At 41.9% G+C, this 22870-nt stretch overlaps 1 long non-coding RNA gene across 1 annotated transcript in view; it reads left to right on the top strand.

Annotated features, from left to right (window-relative positions):
* The window catches only part of LOC147002757 (uncharacterized), a 28238-nt gene extending 11635 nt beyond the window's left edge, over positions 1-16603 (top strand). The window contains exon 3 of the long non-coding RNA XR_015048560.1: positions 16331-16603. This is a non-coding gene — a long non-coding RNA (uncharacterized LOC147002757). The remainder of the gene's footprint in view (positions 1-16330) is intronic.
* Positions 16604-22870: the final 6267 nt, after the last annotated feature.

Genomic DNA, 22870 nt, shown 5'->3' with positions numbered 1-22870 from the left:
TGTGATGTAGCGATGGTTTTGAGGGACTTGAGGTTTTAACATGTGCGCTCTGAGATAACATTGGTAGTTAGTATTGGAACTGAACAGAAGGTAGTGAAGTTAGCTGGTCTATGACAGACTGAAGGATGTGTTGGTCTGCGGAAAACTCCCACATATTTGGTGTCAGATGGGAATAGAGGACAGTTCATAGCACCTTTTATCCCAGCACTCTGGAGGCAGAGAAGATGGATCTCTGTGAGTTCGAGGCCAGCCTGGTCTATTAAGTGAGTTTAGGACACCCAGTGCTGGTTACATTGAGAAATCCTGTCTCGAAAAACAAACACAGCCAGGCGTGGTGGCGCACACCTTTAATCCCAGCACTCGGGAGGCAGAGGCAGGTGGATTTCTGAGTTCGAGGCCAGCTTGGTCTACAAAGTGAGTTCCAGGACAGCTAGGGCTACATAGAGAAACCCTGTCTCGAAAAACCAAAAAAAAAAAAGAAAAGAAAAGAAAAACAAACACAAACACAACAAGACAAAAGTAAAAAAACAAAACAAAACAAAAAACAGTTCAGGCGGAGAAGGAAAGTTTTAAAATTATCCTGGCTCTCCCTCTTCCCGGTTTGGATTCAATGCAGACTGAAGCGCCAGTTGACTTTTTTCCTAGAGGAGTAATAACTTCAGCCCAGACATAGGAGCCGCCCAACTGTTTCTTTTTCTTCTGCAGGTCCTCCTTTCTTTCTCTCTATTTCATTAAAAAAGGTTTATCAAGAATTTCTTAGGCCTTGAGCTATGGAGATGAATAGAACCCACAAGGCTCTTCTCATATGTTGCATGGAGTCTGGCTGGGAGAAAAGAAAACAGACAAGATAGCAGGAGATAAGAAACAAGTGTCATACTGAATGCAAAAGCCAGGGGATGGGTTGAAGACTAAGGACTACACCCAGACTATGCATTCTCTTCCTAAATATTTCTGAATAACCCAAGATACCTTGCTGGTCAAGGAACTCCGGGGAAGCATTGCCTACTCGGATGCTCAGAGTTTTATCCACCACCCCAGGGAAAGCAGCAGTAGTTTAAACAGTACGTAAAAATATGCATGCTTTGACTGGGGTGCGGATACAGAAGCACATGGTTGAACCCAGATGTGTGAGGGGATGTCACACATGAGTGATGTAGGTACAATAGAACAGGGACTTGCTTAGACAGTCTCTTTGAGGCAGGAGTTATTAATCCCCAACCCTAGCAAAATGTATCATAACTACAGATTTGTATCTTAGTGACAGCTGTGTTTAGATGCTGTGCTTAGTTTATTCTTTGTTACTGTTAACAGATTGTTTGGATAATTAAAATTGAGCCCTCATTTGGCAGAGTGATTGTCTATCATGTATGAAGACCTGGTATAGAAACCAGGCATGATGATGGATGAGGGATTCAAGATCATCTCCAGCTATACTGTGAATTTGAGGCCAAACTGGACTTAAAACTCTGTGTCAAACAACTCCACTACAAAACCCAGGCATGGTAGTACGTGACTATAGTACTAGTACGCAAGCTATGCAGGGCCATCCTGGACTACATGAGACCTCATGTTTCACTGGGGTGGGGAGAAACCAACCAAAAGAGATGGCAGAGGTTGGGGCTGGGAGTGTATTTCAACTCATAGTTTTCTGGTTGGTTGTTCCAGTTGCTGTTGGCCATGGGGACAGAGGTGTATGTGGCAGAGTGATGCCATTCATGGTGACTAGGAAGGGAAACTGAGAAAGAGGAGGTCTGGAGAGGTGGCCCAGCAGTTAGGAGCATGTGCTGCTCTTGCAAGAGGATCCAAGTTTACTTCCCAGTGCCCACATCAGGCAGCTCAAACTACCTTATAACTCCAGCTCCAGGAGATCTGACTTCTCTGGCCTCAGAGGGCACCTGCACCCCGTGCATATGTGTGTGCATATCCACATACAGACACATATATGCACACTTAACAATAAATATAAATAATAATAAAATAAATCTTAAAGAAAAGAGAAAGAGATTTTCTAATCTCTTTTCCCCAGTGACCACAGCTTACCTCTTAAATGTCTCCCACTTCCTGTAGTACTCTACCATTTGGATTTGATCAAATTCAACTTTCTAATGTGTTATTTGACCTGACTTTAAGCTTTATTGTACATTTAACCCTGCTCTTGATGAGATCTTTGTTGAGCAGTGATTGACAAAATTTTGCAAATAGACTTCAACTACCCATTTGACATTTTTTCCCAAGGTTTGTCAATTTCAGTTTTGTAAGATCTATATATAAAAAGGACAATTTGTCTCCTCTTTGTCAGTTAATAGCTTTCAAAAATAGATAAACAGAAGGACCACAGTCTGGGGCCAAGTTTTCTCCATTCTCCATACATTTGGTTTCCTGCCCAGAGTGTCTTCCCCTGCTCCACCTCAAACTGATGTCCAGAGTCAGATGGCCAGTTCCAAATGCCTATTCTGAGAGCCAGCTGCCTAGTTAATGGGGACCAGGGCAAATAAAAATGTCCAAAAAAAGAAGGTGCCATTAAAGGTATTAAAATAGAAAAAAAATGTGAAACAAAATAAAGGAATCAGCAAGACAATAACAGTAAACTTACAAACTGCAGAAAAGTATTGTGTGTGTGTGGTCATTTGGTTTCTGTACACTTACTTTGATATACACTCAAGAGGTTTCACAACCAGAGGTTCTAAACGTTTTCATTACTTCTAATGATGCTCTGGCATGGTCTGCTTCCAAGCCTGTGTAGTCACTTGACAGTTCATCACCTTAGCGAGGCCTGTTATTCTAGGAGCATGAGGAAGAGTTCACATCTGCACAGCCACTCTAGGACAGGCCTTGGTACAGAGGAGCCAGGGGGTCTACTGACGCAGAGCGTTCTGGTCTTTATAAAACTCATCAGTTCACTGAAGTTGTATCTCTAGTTGCTTCTGTTGCCATTGCTAGTCCAGGCCCAGGTCCCAGCGTAGCTATGCCAGGGCTCCTTGGTGGCCCATGGTCAGAGAGGACTCTGCATCCTGTTTCAGTTGTGACTTGGTCAGAGCTTTGTATGTATTGGCTGTTGCTGAGCCCTAACTCCTTGAACCAGTTGCTTTTCTCTTCTGCGTATGCATCAGTGCTCCACTGGCCTTCACTAGAAACCTAGGCTCAAGGACAACACATCGAGAATTTTAAGACAGTCTCTGGATGGTCCTTCCTTCAGTCTCAGCTGCGAACTTTGTTCCCCATTCTAAGAAGGAACAAAGTATCCACACATTGGTCTTCCTTCTTCTTGAGTTTCATGTGTTTTGCAAATTGTATCTTGGGTATTCTTGTGTCTCAAGCTGCATATGTAGCAGAGGATGGCCTAGTCGGCCATCAGTGGGAGGAGAGGCCCTTGGTCTTGCGAAGATTATATGCCCCACTAAAGAGGAATGCCAGGACCAGGAAGGGGAGTGGGTGAGTTGGAGAGCAGGACAGGGGGAGGGTATAGGGGACTTTAGGAGAGGAAACTAGGTAAGGGGATAGCATTTGAAATGTAAATGAAGAAAATATCTAATAAAACATGTTTATATGTAAAAAAAAAAAAAAAGAATTTTAAGGCAAAGCTGAGCATCAGAGTGAGCACAAGCCCTAGAAGGCTGCTTACATGCTCTTGAAGCCACCACACCTTTGGATTAATCCTTTCTGAGTGAATGTTCCAGCCTTCTAGTCAAACAAGGACATCAGAATTTGCTAGTCTTTGTTTTACCAAGCTTTGTGATGCTGGGCCAACCACGCCCACTCTCTCCTCCAGGCCTGCCCCATTGAGGTTGATGGCTACCTCAGACCTTCATTCTTGCTTGCTTCTATAGCATATCTAATCAGGGTTTGGGTTGAGGGCATTGTCCCTTTTATCAGTCTTGTCAAAGGACTCCTCCCTGGTCTGAGCTCTGGTTTATCTCACTCGTTTCTGCTCCTCGTTTCTGAGGTTGGAGTCATCTTGTGAGCAGACAATCTGCACGCATACCTTTATCTCAAGATCTGCTTCAAGAGGATTTTTGAGTGAGACTGATTTTACTAAGAGGTGATCTACGGGATGGCTAAAATCTGCAGCTCCATCTTCAGATTCCAGATGTAATGGTTAAGCTACACTACTTGTTTGAATACCTCTAGCTATAGTCAGTATGGGGACATACCCACAGATGTACCTGAGAGAGGGAAGGCTTGCTATTTTAAGTAGGGTGTTAGGAATAGCCTCAGTGGGCACTAGAGGACGGAAAGAGCATTGTCGGAACCTGAAAAAGTTTTCTCAGTAGAGATGAGGACATGTGATCCAGTCCTGGGGAACAGGAGCTGGCCATGTGACAAGGCCAGGTGAGGTAGGCCCTGAAGGATACGCTCAGGGAAACACTAACCGGTGTTCCAAGCAGAGACATGATCTCCTTATGGTGGAGATACAACAGCTTCCCCTGTGGGAACCAGTTTATCCAGGGATCTACAAACTCAACTGCTTTCTGCTTTCTAAAGAGAACCAAGCAGGAATCTCTAAGTGTTTTCACTGATAATGATGTTTACATTTTATTCCTCACATTGGTGCAGCATTCTGACATTTAAAAAAAAAATCTAGTTGGTGTGCAAAATAGTTATATCATCATAACGTTTTATGTAGACGTACAGATAAGTGTTTATCATTGTCCTTGGCTCATATTTATCTTGATTTCTTAATAACAAATAATTTGGGGACCATTTTGTTTATGTTCACTGAGAAATGTAAATTGCATTCATCATTTTTTTTTATTCTAAAGAGATCTGTTGACTGGTAGAAATATTTTACATCAACCATTGTCTGTCTTCTTCAAAGACTAGCCTTTTATGTTGTATATATGTAATTATTCTCCTTGTTTGAAATGCATAGTTTGCACCATTAGAATTTACATTTTGATTTACTTTCCTTTGTTTTTTAAATCAAATATCATTTGTTAGCCAAGTATGTAAGAGAATAATAAAATGAGCCATTTTAGCTAAGCGGTATGCCATGAATATAACATGAAATTTTATATGGAGTCAATTATTCCCCTTCCTGCGTAATTGAGTCAAGATGGCATAAAATTAGTTCTCTGTGTCTTCAGTCAATAGTGCTTTTGTTCAAAGTTTTGAAGATCATTTGAAATATTCACTGAACAATTTGAAGGAGGAGTCCTTCCAGGACCCTGAATGAGAGCCGACAGTGGGCGTAGATAGATATTTATCCATGTTTCAGAAGGCAGGATTTAACCTGTCACCCACTCTTCTTCAAGTCTTCACCCACCATTCCCTAACTTTCTATTGCTCTTTTTATGCTTCCAGTTCTTTGTCCTTTTCCTCAGCCTGTTCTCTTCCCTCAGACCACCCACCCTTCAAAGCCTATTGCGGGCACTTGCGAGTCTAGACTACAGGCTGGACAAGTTGTTCTTGTTCCCCCTAATTCTGCAAGGAATTGGGCTAAATACTAAAACCACATCTCACAGTGACTGCAGAATTTCCCATTGGAACGAGCTGTTCGAACTTGGCCAGGATTAACGACCCATGAAATTTGCAGTGTGAACTGTTAGGGAGGGATGTAGGAATAATTCCAGTCCTGGGACAGTTGGATGTTTCTTTTGATCTTCAGCCTGCTCCTGTGAGTTTGGGGAGGGCAGAGATGGAGGCTATAAGAATGCAAAGTGAGGATCCAGGCTCTGCTCAGGCCACTGTATCCGCAGCAACCCCCTCTGCCCTGCACAGGTCCAGACAGGCACTCTACTAAAACACTGTCCTGGAGTCAGGACATCTTATCTCAGAAGTTTGTGTAAACATCACATTTCTTGTTCCCTGCCCCCTCCCCTGCAGCCTGCAAGGGAATCCCAGAGCCTGGTGGCCACTCCAACCTTTCTCAGCATCAGAAGGATACAAGCTCTAAGAAGAAGCTTACTCCTGTACATGTTGGCTGTGGCTGGCTTTCCCAGAAACTCTCTCTGCATGTTGTCTATCTTTGCTGCTCGGGTCTGAGCACTCCTCCGAGTTCTCCATCACACTGTTACTTCTGTCTGTCTTCTTCATGGCACCAAATCTGCTAATAAACTTCTCACTCCCTAGTAATCTGTCTCAGTGTCCTCTTGAACACCCCCCCACCCCCACCCCAGTCCCCAAATAACTAAGGTCTTTGTGGTTTGTTTTTGTTTTCCCAGCTATAAATGTAAAGCCCAGACGAGGCAGCACTAGGAGATATTTTTCTTTTAGTACATAAACAAAGAACAAACTTTAGAGCGCACGGTGCTGATTTTAAGTAGAATCTGTTTTTTATAGACAAACCTGAAAGGGACACGGTGACTTTTAGAATTTGACACTGAGGACATTTTGTTGGCAAATACCTCTTTGAAACAATTCAGAACCAAATTTAACCAAATCCGTACAGTCATTTCTGGCAAGCCATTTAGGCTTAGTATTGTTAGTGAAGCAGTAAAACCCATTAAAGCAGAAGCCCTGGTCAAGAGAAGAGACACTGGTCTGGCTGCAGACCCAACATTCCACATTCCAGTGAGGTCAATTCCATTGTCTTGTCAAGGAAGGCAGGCTCACCTTAAGCCAGGCTAAAGAGATAGGCAGAATAAATTCTCCTTTAATGCCCGCCTATGGCCTGAGCCAGCAAGGCAAGGCTTTTTCTTTTTCCTTTTTTCTGTCTCTGACTTTCAGATCCTGGCCAGAATCTAAGCACACCTTCTCTCATGCTTTGGGCATTTTTACTGTTTCTCTAAAGCTTTCCTCCCCACCACTCCACCGTACTGCTGCTGCATAGTCCTCAGTACCAGCATAAACAGCACCTTGGCTTCTCAGTTACCCTGGGCCACTGCTGAGATCTGCAACTTGCCTGCCCTGGGAGCTTTTCTTTTAAACTCATAAAATTGCCTTTGAGCTTCTGTTTGAATCCATTCTTTTTGTTTGTTTGGTTTGTTTTTTGTTTTTGTTTTTTTGAGACAGGGTAATCCATTCTTAAATCATTTTCCTAATGAAACTAAGTACCTAAAGTGATGGCTTCAGCTTCCCCTATATCATTAGGTGATGGAGGGAACCCCCTCGGATTCCAGGAACAGTATTGAATCACTACCTGTAAAAGATCAAATTCTCTCAGGGAGCTGTTAGTGTTGGAGCTTGCTTTGAAATCAAATATTTGCCCAAAGCGATAGGCGAGCACACAGCTGTTAGCTTTGCCAGACAGCTAGTCATGGTAACTTGCTCAGCCTAGCAGAGGGTAGGTAAGCCTGCTCCTCAGCAGAATGTGTGGGATACAGGTCCAGCCTATCAAAGCACAGTGACTGAGTGAAGAGGGCTCAGGCGCCAACCAGAGGCAATAACACACAAGGACCCATCTACTGAGCCACTGAGGAGGTCTTATGCTTTGCTCTGGAATGTAGTTTGGAGAAATTCCAGATAATGTCATCCTATCAGGAGAGCACTTAACAGCAGCAGAAGGAGCATGAAGGAGAATAGATGTGAGCGACTGAGAGAGGCAGGGTCAGGCTTGAGTTACAGGAGTAAAAGCTTTGGATCATTCTATGCTGAATTGCCTGTGACTCAACGAATCTAGCATTTATTGGGACTAGATTTTGTTTGATCTATTTTATCAAAAATAGTCAAAAAGTAACGCAGATAATTTAAAGACAATGTCTATAGGTCCCCTTTAAAAATTCCTAATACATTAGCACAGTCTATAATTTTTTTCCTCTTAATATGTTTAGCAGGATTTCTATTTGTTCATTGTTTTTGTTTTATTAGCTTCATAAAAAAACTGTCAGCATTTGGTTCTCTGGTGTTTATTTGCAATTTCTTTTATTTTAATTGTTTTATTTACAAATGTTGCCCCCATCCTTGTCCTTCCTCCAAGAGTTCTTCGCTCCATGGCCCTTCCCCTTTGCCTCTGAGAGGGTGCTTCCCCCCCATTCCCCCTAACTCACACCCTCATTACATCTCCCTTCCCTGGGGTATCGAGTCTCTGCAGGATTAGGTGCATCCTCTTCCACTGAGGCCAGACAAGGCAGTCCTCTGCTACATATGGGCCAGGGGCCATGGACCAGCCCATGTATGTAAACTCTGGTTGGTGGCTCAGTCTCTGGGAGCTATGAGGGATCCAGGTTGGTTTATACTGTTCTTCTTATGGGGCTTCCATCCCCTTCAGCTCCTATAGTTCGCCCCTAACTCTTTCATAAGGGTCCCGAGCCTCAGTCCAATGGTAGGCTGTGAGATTCTGTACCCGTCTCCATCAGCTGCAGGTTGAACCTCTCAGAGGACAGCCATTGTAGGCTCCTGTCTGCAAGTACAACATAGCATCAGTAACAGTGTCAGGGTCTGATGGCTAATCATGGATGGATCCCAAGCTGGGCTGGTCACAGGATGGCCTTTCCTTCAATCTCTGCTCTGTTTTTGTCCCCGTATTTCTTTTAGACAGAAACAATTCTGGGTCAAAAAATTTGAAGGTAGATTGTTGACCCCATCCCTCCACTGGGGCCTTGTCTATCTACTTGAGGTGGTTGCTTCAGAGTCCATCTCCCCACTGTGAGGCACTTTGACTGAGATCATCCCCATCCCATGTTTTTTTGTGTGTGTGTTTTCTAATTTTTATTTTGATTTATTTCTCTCTCCTGAGATTCCTCACAGTCCTATATGGAAATTTCCAGAAGTTGGTATTTGAAAAGTTACCTGTTTTGTAAGTATTCTCCTTCTCAATGAGCCATGGGTGGGCAATGTGGTATTGTGCTGTTTTGTTGAGAGGGGGTCATGCTGAGGGGTTGTATAAGGTCAGGCATTTTAAGGTTTTTCTGTGTTTGAAAAGCTGTACTTAGGATTCATATACAGTCTGCGCCTGTGTCTGTCAGCTCGTGGTCTGTGGATCCAACCACTTGTGAATAGAAATATTTAAAAACAAAATTTATCCCTACTGAGCGTATGAACTTTTTCCTCTGTCATTATTTCTCGAATGATACAGTGTGACACTTATTCACGGGGCACATGCATTCTGTTAGGCCTCGTAAGGAATCTTGAGGCAATGTTAAATTGTGGGAGCAGGTGTGCAGACGATACACAAATGCTGCCCTGTTTTATGGGGGGCAAGAGACATAATGACCAAAGCAGCTGTTATAAAGGAAATCATTTCATTGGGGCTGGCTTAGGGTTTCAGAGGTTCAGTCCATTGTCATCATGGTGGGAAACATGGCAGCCTGCAGGCAGACATGGTGCTGGAGACGGTGCCGAGAGTTCTATATCTGAATCCTCAGACAGCAGAAAGAGACTGTCACACTGGGCATAGCTTGAGCGTGGGAGACCTCAAAGCCTGTCCCCCCAGTGAAACACTTCCTCCAGCAAGGCCACAGCTACTCCAACAAGGCCACAGCTCCTAATAGTGCCACTCCCTATGGGCCAAGCATTTAAACACATGAGTCTATAAGGGGGCATTCCTATTGAAACCACCACTGACAGTGTGGTTAAGGTATTGTAAGCTTCTTTTTTAAAATATCCTAATGTTCTTAGCATATATTTTGGCTATAGAGTTAAGTAATCACATGCCCCAAATTACTGTGTATTTAGGCAAATTATTTCTTTGCCATGGTGTGTATATATGACTGTGGTATGGATGTGGTTGTAACAGCTTTCTTCTGGTTGGTATGTTTTCATTATGTCTTTTCAAGTTCCTTGTCTGTGAGTTTTTCCATGCCACAACATTTTACTTTTCTTCCCCTTTTTGATCCACAGTGTATATTTTAAGACAGGCTTTATATTTTACTAATCAGATAGACACAGGAAGATAAAAAAGAATATATTCCTGAACAAGCTGATCGAATAATAAGATACTTGGTGGATCCAGGAGAAGAAATAAATGAAAGACTAAGAGAACCCAGACAGGGCAAATAGAAAACCAACAGTAGGAACAGGAATTGAACCCAATGGCACAGGTAGATTTAATAAGTATAAATAGAATTCATAGCCCGGCTAGAAGACAGATGGCTAGACTACATTGTAAACAATCTGACTATATCCTCTGTGCTCTCTTTACTAAGTATGATCTCTCAAGAGAGCTCTGTTTGGACTGTCTGACTTGATTCTATAAATGCTCGCTTATCTGGTCTGCAATACCATGTTTTCCTCTTGGAGTGTGCTTGATAGCAGACATGGCCATATAAGGAGTACTTCTGTAGTATCCGTAGCCCTCTGAGATTGTCTGCGTGATTCAGTGTCTCAGATTAAGTTTCATATGACAAATCTCTCCTAAAAGAGAATGAAGTTTGGTCTCCTGACAAACTGAACATTTTCTCGTAGCATAGTTATAAAAAGAATTTTCCTTTCCCGACTCTAAGGCAATGAGCTTAAGGGTAAAATTTGTGATTATTTTTAGTTCTTAAACTTAGCTTTTAATAGCTCTACTTCATCCTCCCCGTTGGCCAATATAATTAGTCTGAGTACTTGGCCAGTTTGGAGATTAAAGAAACAGGTTGCTAAGGAGATAAACTTGTAGAGAAATGAACATGGAAGGAATTGACAAAGTGTTCTGGGGACGTAGCATCGGGGAGCTGGCAAGGGTTCCACAAGAGGTGACATCGCAGACAGGGCTTTGAGCACAAATCAGATTTCCTCAGAAACAGGAAAATAAATAAATAAATAAATAAACGACTTAAAATGATGTTGTCCAAGAAAAATGTAATGTGAGCCACAGAGGAACTCTCAGATGCCTGTGTATTAAAACAGGAAAAAGAAATAGATGAAATTAACTTAATAATAGATTTTTCTTAATTCTACATATCCATTAGAGTATCTTTTTGGCATGCAATCTTTTCAAAGAAAACATTACTGATGCACTATTTCTCATCAAATTTTAATACAAATCATTTGAACTCTAATATTACTTTATATTTATACGAGATCTCAGCTTGGGCTGACATGTTTCAAGGATGCAGAAGCCAAACATGTGGCTGGCAGCTATCATATCAGCCAGCAAAGGATTAGGATAAATTTAAAGACAAACAAAACAGAAGATCTGGGCAAACAATCAATAAATGTATGTACTGTAGTTTGGCTCTGCAATGCCTCCCACAGGCTCACTTCTCATCCACAGGCATTATTTTGGGAAGCTGTGGAGCCTTTTGGAAATGGGATCTGGTTGGAGGTTAGCCTTTTGAAGGTCATAGCCAGCTCCTAGTTCTAGCCCACCCTCTCTGGCTTTCTGGTCGCTGTGATGTGAGGAGTCTCTGCCACATGCTCCCTCTTCCCATGTCTTCCATGTGTTGATGGACTAAGCTGATTCTCTGAAACTGATTCAGCATACATCCTACATCCTTCCCACCGATTTTTTTTTTAACAGAACTTGGGATTATTGTTTCTTTTCTCTTTTTTTTATTTGATATTTTCTTTATTTACATTTAAAATATTATCCCCTTTCCTAGTTTCCCTTCTGAAAATCCTCTATCCCCTCTCCCCTGCTCACTAACCCACCCACTCCCGCTTCCTGGCCCTGGCATTCCCCTATACTGCGGCATAGAACCTTCACAGAACCAAGGGGCCTCTCCTCCCATTGATGACCGACTAGGCCATCCTCTACTACATATACAGCTAGAGCCACGAGTCCCACCATGTGTTTTCTTTGGTTGCTGGTTTAGTCCCAGGGAGCTGTGGAGGTACTGGTTGGTTCATATTGTTGTTCCTCCTATGGGACTGCGAAAGTTAACATGCTTAGTTAATACAGAGATGGGTTCAGGCAAGTCTCCATTTACCCTGTAAAATTTGGACACTATCCTGAGTCCTGTCTAATCTGGAGCTATTTCTGAACCCTTTGAAGGGAGTAAAGTATGTAACAGATACAAACTTTTAATAATTAGCAGTTGTAAACACATAAAAAGACTGGATTATCACATCAAAAACTCTACTATGGTACACAATGCAATTAAAAAGTGAGCCAATTTATATGTGGTATACAAAAAAAAAAAAAATACATCCTTCCTCCCCTGAGGAGTACTGTGAGCCACACAGAAGTCAGAAATAGTGTGTGTGTGCTTGTGTGCGTGTGTGTGTGTGTGTGTGTGTGCATGTGTGTGTGTCCATCCGTGTGTGCACACGTGCATGTGTATGTCTGTATGTGCACGTGTGTTTGTGTCTACATTTTAGGGAGTAGTTGACAAACAAAAGACACAGGGACTAGAAAGGTAAGACTATGAAAGACATTTTTCTTTGACAAATTCTCAGAATATAGTCTTGACTGGCCTGGAATTCGCTAAGTAACCAGGTCTTCATCTGCCTCCCAGGAGCTGGGATGAGAGACACACACCAGTAAGGCTGGCTATAGAAAGATGTGTTAGCTTTATTAATTTAGAACTATCAAATATTTCCACTGTAGAAAAGATGTGCTCATGTTTATGGTTCAAAACTAGTTCTGGAGCAGTGTGAAAAAATAGATTAAAGAAGAGCTAGAGATTAGAAACTAAGGGATGCTGAAGACACAGAGGCAATATGGATCTGTCATCCTGAGAGGAAGAAGAAGGAATTTGAGATTGAAGCCTGGAGAGATGGCTCAGTGGGTAAGGGTGCTTGCCATGCAAGGCTAGGACATGAGCTTAGTCCTCAGCACCCACATAAAAACAAGTCATGGCTGCACATGACTGCAATCCAAGCCCTGGAAGGGGAGAGGCAGGTGGATCCCAGGAGCTTGATGGCCAAGCAGCGTTGCCAGAGTAGTGTGCTTCTGGTTCAGTGATTGGCTGTGATGATTACCTGTAATTATCAACCTGGCACAACCTAGATTCACCTGGGAATAGTCTTAATGAGGGATTGCTACATTGTGTCCGCCTGTTTGTATGTCTCTGGTGGAATTTTCAAGTTAAAAGACCCAGCCCACTGTAGGCAGCACCATTCCCTAGGTAGGAGTTTCTGAACTGTATGTGGAAAAGGCAAGCTGAGCATAAGCAAGTAAGAATGCATGCACTCATTTATTTCTGATTATGACTGTGAACTTGATATAACCAGGTGTTTCAAGCTTCTGCAACTGTGATTTTCTGCTTTCATGGTCTAGACCCTGGAATCATGAGCTAAAATAAACTCTTTGCCCGCTAAGTTGATTTTTGTCAAGATATTTTATCACAGCAACACAAATGAGACCTTCACTTAAAGGAATAGGAAAGAGCACCCATTCTCCTCCTCTGGCCTATGCATGTGTACACAGACACACAGGTGTATACACAAGCACACACACTCACACACAGAGGAACACATGCACACACAAATAAATAGAATTTGTTATCTACTTTTCAGTTTATAGCAGGAGTTGCCAACCACTTGGATGTGGGAAGCTATAAAAATGAAAATAGGTCTAGAATTTGAACCTGGGTAACTATGAGTAGTGGTGAATTTTTAAAATAAAAAAGTAAACTTTTTTTATACAAAAAGAGATTTGTAATCAGTATTTGAAAATACTGTTTAATAAGAGTAAAATCTATATCCTAATAATGTTAGTTTTTAAACAAAATTTGGTGCAATATTGATCAAAATTTTATTTTTTTCTGAGAACCCCCCCAAGATTTTAATATTTCCAGAAAAATGGTGAAACAGAAGAATAATGTTGAAATACTTAATCACATATTATATTGGGTATTAACATGCATTCAAACTCTCATGATCCTATTGTATCAAGTAGGCCTAAGAACAAAAAGAATATTCAATGGGAAGGAAAACACTGATGGAGTGGAGTTACAGAGTCATATTCAGGGCTTAGGGAACCGGAGGGGAAGTTGAGGTATTTTGTGACTAAGCCAGGAAGGAGGCTAAGGTGGTTTAAATAGGTATGGTCCCCCATAGACTCACATGGCACTAGTAAGAGGTGTGGTTTTGTTGGACTGTGGGTGTGGCCTTGTTGGAGGAAGTGTGTCACTATGGGGGTGGGCTTTGAGGTCTTCTATGTTCAAGCTGTGCCCATTGTGACAGTATCCTGCTTCTTGAAAATCAAGAGGTAGAGCCCTCAGCTCTGTCTCCAGCTCCATGTCTGGCTGCATATTGCCATACTTCCCAACATGATGATAATGGACTAAACCTCTGAATCTGTAAGTCAACCCCAAATTAAATGTTTTTTCTTTATAAAAATAGCATGACTATGTTGTCTCTTCCCAGCAATAAAACCAGGGACTGGGGTAATAGGCCGGAACAAATTTTTGGTTGAAGGAATGTGAATTTGGGGACTTTGGATTAGAAAAGCAGTTGAACACTTTAAGTATTGCTTAATGGGCCATGCTAGTAGACACATAAAAGACAGTGGTGCTGAGAGTGATTTGTACTCTGGGGTCCTGGCTCAAGAGGTTTCAGAGGCAATTGTTAGTATGTAGATTAGAGACTATTCTGGTCTCTAGTCTGGTATATTTTGACTAAGAATTTGACTGCTTTTTGCCCTTGTCCAAAAGTTTGCCTGAGACTAAAATGAAGAGTTTTATATTACAAGCATTGACAAAGGAAATCTTAAAGCAGTTTAGTTTAGATTCTATTGTGTGGTTACTACTGTTAATTCTTATGAATAGTGTTTTGATGAAAAGGAGCAATCCGAGTAAAGAAAATTACAAAATATATGGTTCAAAGAGAAAGGGGGCACCAGGAGGTGAAATGGAGCTAAATCTTGTGTTCAAGGAGATAAACAGATATAGAAATGGAATAAAGAGAGTGGTGACCTCAAGGGAAGACCCCACCTAGCTAAACTTGACGAAAGAAATTAAAGAAAAGCTTAGGTCTAGGCATAGAGGTATACACCTTTAATACCAGCACTCAGGAGACAGAGGCATGAAGATCTCTGAGTTTAAGACCTATCTTGGTCTACAGAGTAAGTTCCAGGATAGCCAGGCTTAGGTAGTGAAGGAAACCATTGAAAACAGAAAGCTGGCAAAGATGTACTTGAACAAGGGGGCCATGTTTCAGCTTCAGCAAGCAGCAGAACTTGGCAGCTTTGGCCATGTGGTTCTGGCTTTAGAGTCAATAATAGAAGGAAAAAGGAATTATGGAATCTCCCTCTGTTTCTAAGGAAAGCTGAGGATGGCAGACATGTGGGATTCCCTGTATGGAGTCCCAGAGAAGCCATGTGTGTGAAGCTGAAAAGGTGAAGCCTAGATTGCTTTAGAAACTCCAAGAGGTTATACATGCCAGAGCTGTGGGATCCCTGCCAGGGAGAGCTGCTAACAGTTCTGAAGAAGGTTTTGATGTTCAACACAGAGATGCAGAGTTTGGAGTTTGCTCATCTAGTTTTTGGTCTTGCTTCATGTTGAGGTAACATTTTTGTACACTGTATGAAGGTGTGTCTCTGTCCTTCCTCATCTGCTTAAGGCATTCTCTGACTGGCTTTAATAAAGATCTGATGGCCAATAGATGAACAGAAAATAGAAGGTGGGACTTCAGGGCAGATAAAGGGTCTCCGAGAGAGAATCCAAGGATTTGCCGATGTGACTAGGAGGAGGTTGGGTGCACTGGAGCAAGAGCAGGTGACAGGCCATGTGACCTAGAATAAACAGGTTAATTAAATTAGAGGTAGTTGGGAGGTAGCCTTGCTATAGTGTCTAAGCCTTTATAAATAACAATAAGTCTCTGTGTCATTATTCAGTGGCTGGCAGGTCCAAGAAAGTCTGGCAGTAGCTTAGGTCCAGTATTTCCTCACTATGTTCCCTTCCATGTGTTTTGGAATGATAATATATATATATATATATATATATATATATATATATATATATATATATATATTTTGTGCCTTCCTATGTTGGAGATATGTGATCTGTTCTTTGATTTTACAGAAGATTATAGTTAAGAGACTGCATGAATCTCAAAAAGAGACTGAACTTTGGACTTTGAAACATGATTGAGGCTGTTATAGATTATGAGGATTTTTGAAGTTGGAATAAATACACTTTTGCATTATGTTATGGCTACAAGCCTATGGGCTACAAGTGGAATGTGGTGGTTTGAGTAAAAAATGGCCTATAGGTTTGAATGTTTGGCCATAGGGCGTGTTGCTACTAGGAGGCATGGCCTTTTAGAGTAGGTGTGGCCTTGTTGAAGGAAGTATGTTTCTTTGGGGGCGGGCTTTGAGGTCGCCTATGCTCAAGCTCTGCCCAGTGTGACTATCCTTCTGCTGCCTGAGGATCAAATGTAGAATTCTCAGCTCCTTCTCCAGCACCATGTCTGCCTGCAGGCTACCATGCTTCCCACCATGATAATAGATTAAACCTCTGAACCTGTAAGCCAGCCCCAAATTAAATGTTGCCCTTTATAAGAGTTGCTGTGGTCATGTCTCTTCACAGCAATAAAACCCTCACTAAGACAAAGTCTGTTTACACACTGTTGTTTTGCTTTTTAGTGTTTCTGATCGGCCAAATCCAGGCTTACGCAAGGAAGCAGGTGGATCTGGGAGATGGAGACTGTAGTGTGTGCTCCTAGGGATACAGCACTAGGCCAAGAATTGAGAAAAGGACCGTGCAAGGCTATCTATTACATGAATGCAAACCTGATTTGTGACAACTGGAGTTCGGGGAAGGCATTGAAAATGTTGGCACTAACCATGAACCTGGAAAAGAGTAGATGAATTTTATGCTTCACAAAATAAATTCTAGAGGGACGAAAGACTTAACGATTAAAAATAGCAGGCTTACAACTTGTACTTGAAGAGCTTCTAAAGCAAGAGGGAAAGTAGACTCATGAAGTAGAATAACTTACATATATGATATCAAAAACCCTTTTGAATAGAAAACGTTATTAGTTGTATAAAATGAGAAAAATTACACTGGGAAAAATAAATTTGCAACATATTTGGTAAATTAAGGAAATGTTTCCTATGTTTAAAAAAATTAAAAAAAAACAAGTTAATACAATATTTTGAAAAAAAAAAGTAGAACATAATTTGGATTTCATTTTATCCAAGAGATACTACAAAAGACCCTGAAACTTGAAGAAAGCAGCCAGCCTAATTTGATGAAAACATCTAACCTCTAGTCCCATGGGGGAAATTCAAAGCTAAATGAGTTAAATTTTCCTTCATCAGATTGACAAAAAAAAAAAAAAAAGTTCCACCTTTTTCCTGTTATCATAAAATGATTACATCCATATGGAAAACAAAAGGCGTCCAAGTCCAGAGAATAAGGAATGAAGTACGCATGCCTTCTCATTCAGAAACCTCAGTCGCCAAGGCCACATCCCTACAGCTGCCCTATGAGACATTTGCTTTTGTATTTTTTCCAAAAATAGACTCTGTATTATATAACCTCAAGGGGCGAGTGGAAAAAAATAACGCAATATAAAATTACAAAAAGAACATGTTAAAGCCATTGCTTCAGACATGGGTGTCTTATTTCCCAGCAGCCTTTGTCTTCCTCTTCCAGTGCTCTGTTCCAATGCTTTGTGCTCGTTTAATCAGACACTTAGGCCATGTCTAACCTGTCACCGTTACTCGCTAGCAATAGTCTTTGTGCCCAGCTTACCTGTAAGACAAATTCTGATGTGTGTCATGACGGCATCAAAGAATTTCTGCAACTCAGAGTTTTACGACTCTTATAGCCTTTTGAAGTGGCTATATTAGGATCCAACTGTCTATCTCAGTGACCTCAGGTTGGTCCAGGGAGGAAGCACACTTGAACATTTTTTTCTGTGTCTGTCTGTCTGTCTCCCCCCTCCCCGTGTGCGCCTAACCTAGGGTGTTGATTTTTGAGGTACAATCTCTTATTGGCTTGTGATTGCTTGTTAGGCAAGATTGGTTGGCTAACAAACTCCAGGGACCGTCCTGTCTGTCCCCAGTGTTGTTGGTTCCATGTCAGGTGGCCTTTTACACACACACACACACACACACACACACACACACACACACACACACACATACACACATACACACAAAGTCCTGGGACTTGAACTCACTGATGTCAGAGCTTAAGGAGGGGAAAGTCTGATAGAGTAAGTTAAGTTAGTGTGGTGCGAGAGAATCGAATCCTTGGTAAACTGGATACAGTGTTCCAAGAGCTGACTGTAGTTCAGCTTCAGTCAGATAGGGCCACGTGAGAAGGCAGACCAGGAATTATTTTCTCACTTTTCAAGGAATTAAATTGTAAACTTTCTGTTACATTTAGTGCCTCTGTGTGTGTGTGTGTGTGTGTGTGTGTGTGTGTTCCTCAGAACATGCAAATGGAGGTCCAGTGCCTGTAAGAGTCAGCTCTCCTCTTCCACTGTATAGGTTCCAGGGACCAAACTCTGGGTATCCGCCTCAGCAGCCAGCACCTTTACTCAGTGAGCTATATTTTACTTGGCACCAAACTTAAAAAAAAAAAAAAAATGGTAAAACTCACTAAGGCTCTACAGGCAGAGCACTGCCTGTGATCATGATAAGCCACCCTGTGCTAATTCTCAGCTCTGCAGAAGGGTCTCCTTCTCACCCAGGAGATTTGTCAGCACCTCAGGAAGACTTGATGGTTTTACGTAACTGTGTGGTGCTTTGTTCCTGTAGGACTGACAGCCAGTAGTACACAGTTTATGTCTTTTTCTTTACGGACTGTCAGCTTCCTCTAGACAAAGTCACATCTGTTTTTTTAAGTCTCTATCCGTTGTCATAATACCTGGAATATAGTAGCTGCTCAATAAGCTTTGATGCCTGGCAGAGTGGGTGAGCATCTAAGAGAGATAATTGTGCTGTGTGAAAACAAAGCTGGCAAGTTGGAGGTGTGCCCTTCATCCTGCTGTGTGACTTGGAGAAACTATGTAACTCCCCTGAAATCTTCTAACCAGTACAACAGAGACTGTATCATCTGAGGTGTTTGACTTCTGTTACTCATGAAAAACTTTCCATTAAGGTCTTTTCACTTTAGTACTTAGTCTCCTTTTATTAAAATAATTCAGGTGAAAGTGTCTTTGGGGGGGCGATTATCTAATAATGGGCAGTAGAGAGCGGTTCACAGATTTTTCATGAGCAGCTCAATCTGCATCTGTGGCATTAAACTCAATCCAAAATATCTTAATCCAACACTATATCACCTGTACCCGCTGACTGTCACTGGCGCACACTGAGAGAATTCTATCATTTTATCATTGACATTGAAATATGTTCCCCTCAGAGTCCACGTCCCACACACTGCAGCAAGGGAACCCTTGCCTCTTTGTAGAGCTTCAGTCTTTCCCACTGTTTTTAAAGGGTGTGGACTTGATTGGTTTTTCCTTTCTGCAATATCTTCTAGGGTTATGATCTGAGCAAGGAGAACTTCTTCGGAAATGTGCCTTTTGGATTTCTTCCTAGAAGTTACATAGTTTTTCCACTTTGTTTTATTCAAAGGAAGCAGCCCAGTTTCCACAAGCTTGAGTCGTTTGTGGCGATGTGGTCTGATAGAAAGCCCACCTTCATGGTCTGGTTCCTGACATCTCTGAAGTGGTCCCACCAAGCTGGCCTGGCTCCGAGATCCCTCTCGCTTTTATTTTCCCCAGTGTTTCTCCTTTGCTGCCACTATTCAGCCAAACATGAACTTGGTTTATTGATGGGGAAACTAAAGGCGAATGTACTTCAATGTGTGCTGCTTCAGGTGACATGAACTCCTCAGAGTTAGGCTGATTCTGGTAAAGGAGCTTGCTATGCTTTCACGATCTCTCTTCAAGATGGCTTTCCAGACTTGGAGAAAACAATTTTAGGTGGTAGACGAACATGTGTGAGGTCAGAGGGAGGGATGATAATTGCAGGCTAGAAAGTAGCTCTGGGGCAGCTTGGGGTCCTGCCTGCTTAGCACCTCAAACAGACAATAAATTCTCCCAGCAACATTGTTTTCTTTCTCTCCTGCTTTTCCTTCCTCTCTCCTTTCTCCCCCCTAACACTATTACCATAAAAGAAAAAAGTATTAAAGCTTAAATTTTTGCTGTGTGTGGTGGACATGTCTTTAATTCTAACACTGGGGAGGCAGGATGAGGAGGATCTCTGTGAGTGTAGGCCATTTGGTCTTAATAGCTAGCTCCAGGCCAACCAGGGCTATGTCATGAGACTTTCCCAAAAACAAAACAAAACAAAATAAAAACAACCCAATAAAAGAGGAAATGTAAAAATTTAAATATGTATTAGTACAAGCATTTATTGTTATATAAATTCAGGAAAGAGGAGAAAAATTATTTTGAAGTGTACCTGGATTTTGCTTGCAATGATGTCATCTAGATATTAACACAGATTATTGAGGACCACATTCTTTTTATAAAGAGTGTGCTTGACCTGGGGGAGCCATCTTGGTTCCCGGATCCCTTAGAGACTAGTCTGCACAGGTGAGAGTGTGGACTACAGAAGCTAACAGCTTCTGGGACAGGCAGAAGCCACACAGCTTCTGGGGCAGACCCCGTTTTGTGCTCCAGACATCTGGGCACCTTCCCTGCCAGAAGGAGGGCTTTGGTGGAACACCTGGGGGAGCCATCTGTGGTCCGAGATCTCTCAGAGACTAGACTGTGTAGGTCAGAGTGCAGACTACAGAAGCTACACAGCTTCTGGAACAAGCCCTGTTTTGGGCCTTCATCTTCTGCCAGGAGGCAGATCCGAATGCCAGATGTCTGTGCACCTTCCCTGCAAAAGGAGAGCTTGCCTGCAGGGAGTGCACTGACCACTGAAACTCAGGAGAGAATTAGTCTCCCAGGTCAGCTGATAGAGGCTAACAGAATCATGGGAGGAATAAGCTCTAATGAGAGACAACTATAACTTCCCAAACCTAAAGAAAGAGATGCCCATGAACATACAAAAAGCCTACAAAACTCCAAATAGACTGGACCAGAAAAGAAATTCCTCCTGACACATAATAATCAGAACATCAAATGCACTAAATAAAGATAGAATATTAAAAGCAGTAAGGGAAAAAGGTCAAGTAACATATAAAGGCAGGCCTATCAGAATTACACCAGACTTTTCACCAAAGACTATCAAAGCCAGAAGATCCTGGACAGATGTTATACAGACACTAAGAGAACACAAATGTCAGCCCAGGCTACTATACCCAGCCAAACTTTCAATTACCATAGATGGAGAAACCAAAGTATGCCATGACCAAACCAAATTCACACATTTTCTTTCCACGAATCCAGCCCTTCAAAGGAAAATAACAGAAAAAGAAAACAAAAACAAAAACAACAACAACAAAAAACAATACCGGGACAGAAACTATGCCCTAGAAAAAGCAAGAAAGTAATCCTTCATGAAACCTAAAAGAAGACAGCCACAAGAACAGAATTGCCGCAGACCCTCTGGGTCCCTGTGTCTGCTTGGAACGGGGTCTCTCGTTGCGGGTGGGCAAAGTGTGGATGAGCGAGTGACAAACAGACACACACAGGAGAGTTCATGTGTAGAATCTGAATGTAATTTTACAATTTGAGCTTCAGACTTTTTATACAGAAGTCAATAAAGAAGTTGGGTGACATACCCGCAAGGTAAAAATGAGGTAACCGGATGCTTAATGACTCTTACACAGAACAGAGGAATGAAAACACAAAGATCGGAAGGAACTGGGCAGTAAAATAACTGATACAAAGTCAGCTCTATCTAAGGTCAGCTATAGTCATAGAAGCCAGGTGTGAGAACTTTTCACTCCTAGGGCAAGGGCTTTCACACCCAAGTCATGGTTCTAACTAGGGAGTTCCATTCTAGCTAACCATCTCATGAATAATGCAATACTCTAAAACCACAGCCCGATCTGTTTCCTAAATCATAGTAAATTCCTGTAAATAGGTGTAACTCAGCTATAATTCTAAGTATCTATTCTGGTTTCCCCTACGGTCAGAAACTTCTTTCTTCCTAGGTGATGGTAGATTCCTGTGAAGGGCAGTGACCTAACTTTTAGTGTAATACCAGGGGCAGTACTGAAATCCAAGCCCAAGGTCTTGCTAAGGACGAACTAGGACTGTTGGAACACTGGTTTAGCTATGTCAGAATTCAATCTTAAAAGGCACTTATGATAGGAAAATATTGAAAGAGAGCACGTGGATCCATACACTAGACTAACTCGGGAATGGAACTCGGGAATGAAAAATTACTGTATGGTTAGGGAACGCTAGACTCCAGGAGGAGAGCTTCTTTGAAACTCTTTTGCCTCATGAGTGACTTTTAAGCCTCTCAGCTTGTCCAGTTGACTCGACTGGGGCGTAGCACAGAATGCCAACTCTAACAACAAAAATAATAGGAATCAACAACTACTTTTCCTTAATATCTCTTAATATCAATGGAATCAATTCCCCAATAAAAAGACATAGACTAACAGAATGGCTACACAAACAGGACCCAACATTTTTCTGCTTACAGGAAACCCATCTCAGGGAAAAAGACAGACAGTACCTCAGAGTGAAAGGCTGGAAAACAATTTTCCAAGCAAACGGTCTGAAGAAACAAGCTGGAGTAGCCATTCTAATATCTAATAAAATCGACTTCCAACCCAAAGTTATCAAAAAAGACAAGGAGGGGCACTTCATACTCATCAAAGGTAAAATCTTCCAAGAGGAACTCTCAATTCTGAATATCTATGCTCCAAATGCAAGGGCAGCCACATTCATTAAAGAAACTTTAGTAAAGCTCAAAGCACGCATTGCACCTCACACAATAATAGTGGGAGACTTCAACACACCACTTTTATCAATGGACAGATCGTGGAAACAAACTAAACAGGGACACAGTGAAACTAACAGAAGTTATGAAACAAATGGATTTAACAGATATCTACAGAACATTTTATCCTAAAACAAAGAATATACCTTCTTCTCAGCACCTCACGGTACCTTCTCCAAAATTGACCATATAATTGGTCACAAAACAGGCCTCAACAGATACAAAAATATTGAAATTGTCCCATGCATCCTATCAGATCACCATGGACTAAGGTTGATCCCAGCACTCGGGAGGTAGAGGCAGGCAGATTTC

The sequence above is a fragment of the Mus caroli genome, unplaced genomic scaffold (genome assembly GCF_978045245.1).
Source record: "Mus caroli unplaced genomic scaffold, Mus_caroli_1 scaffold_9, whole genome shotgun sequence".
Lineage (NCBI taxonomy): Eukaryota > Metazoa > Chordata > Mammalia > Rodentia > Muridae > Mus > Mus caroli.
Note: the sequence above shows the minus strand (reverse complement) of the source record. Positions and strands in the feature narration are given on the sequence as shown.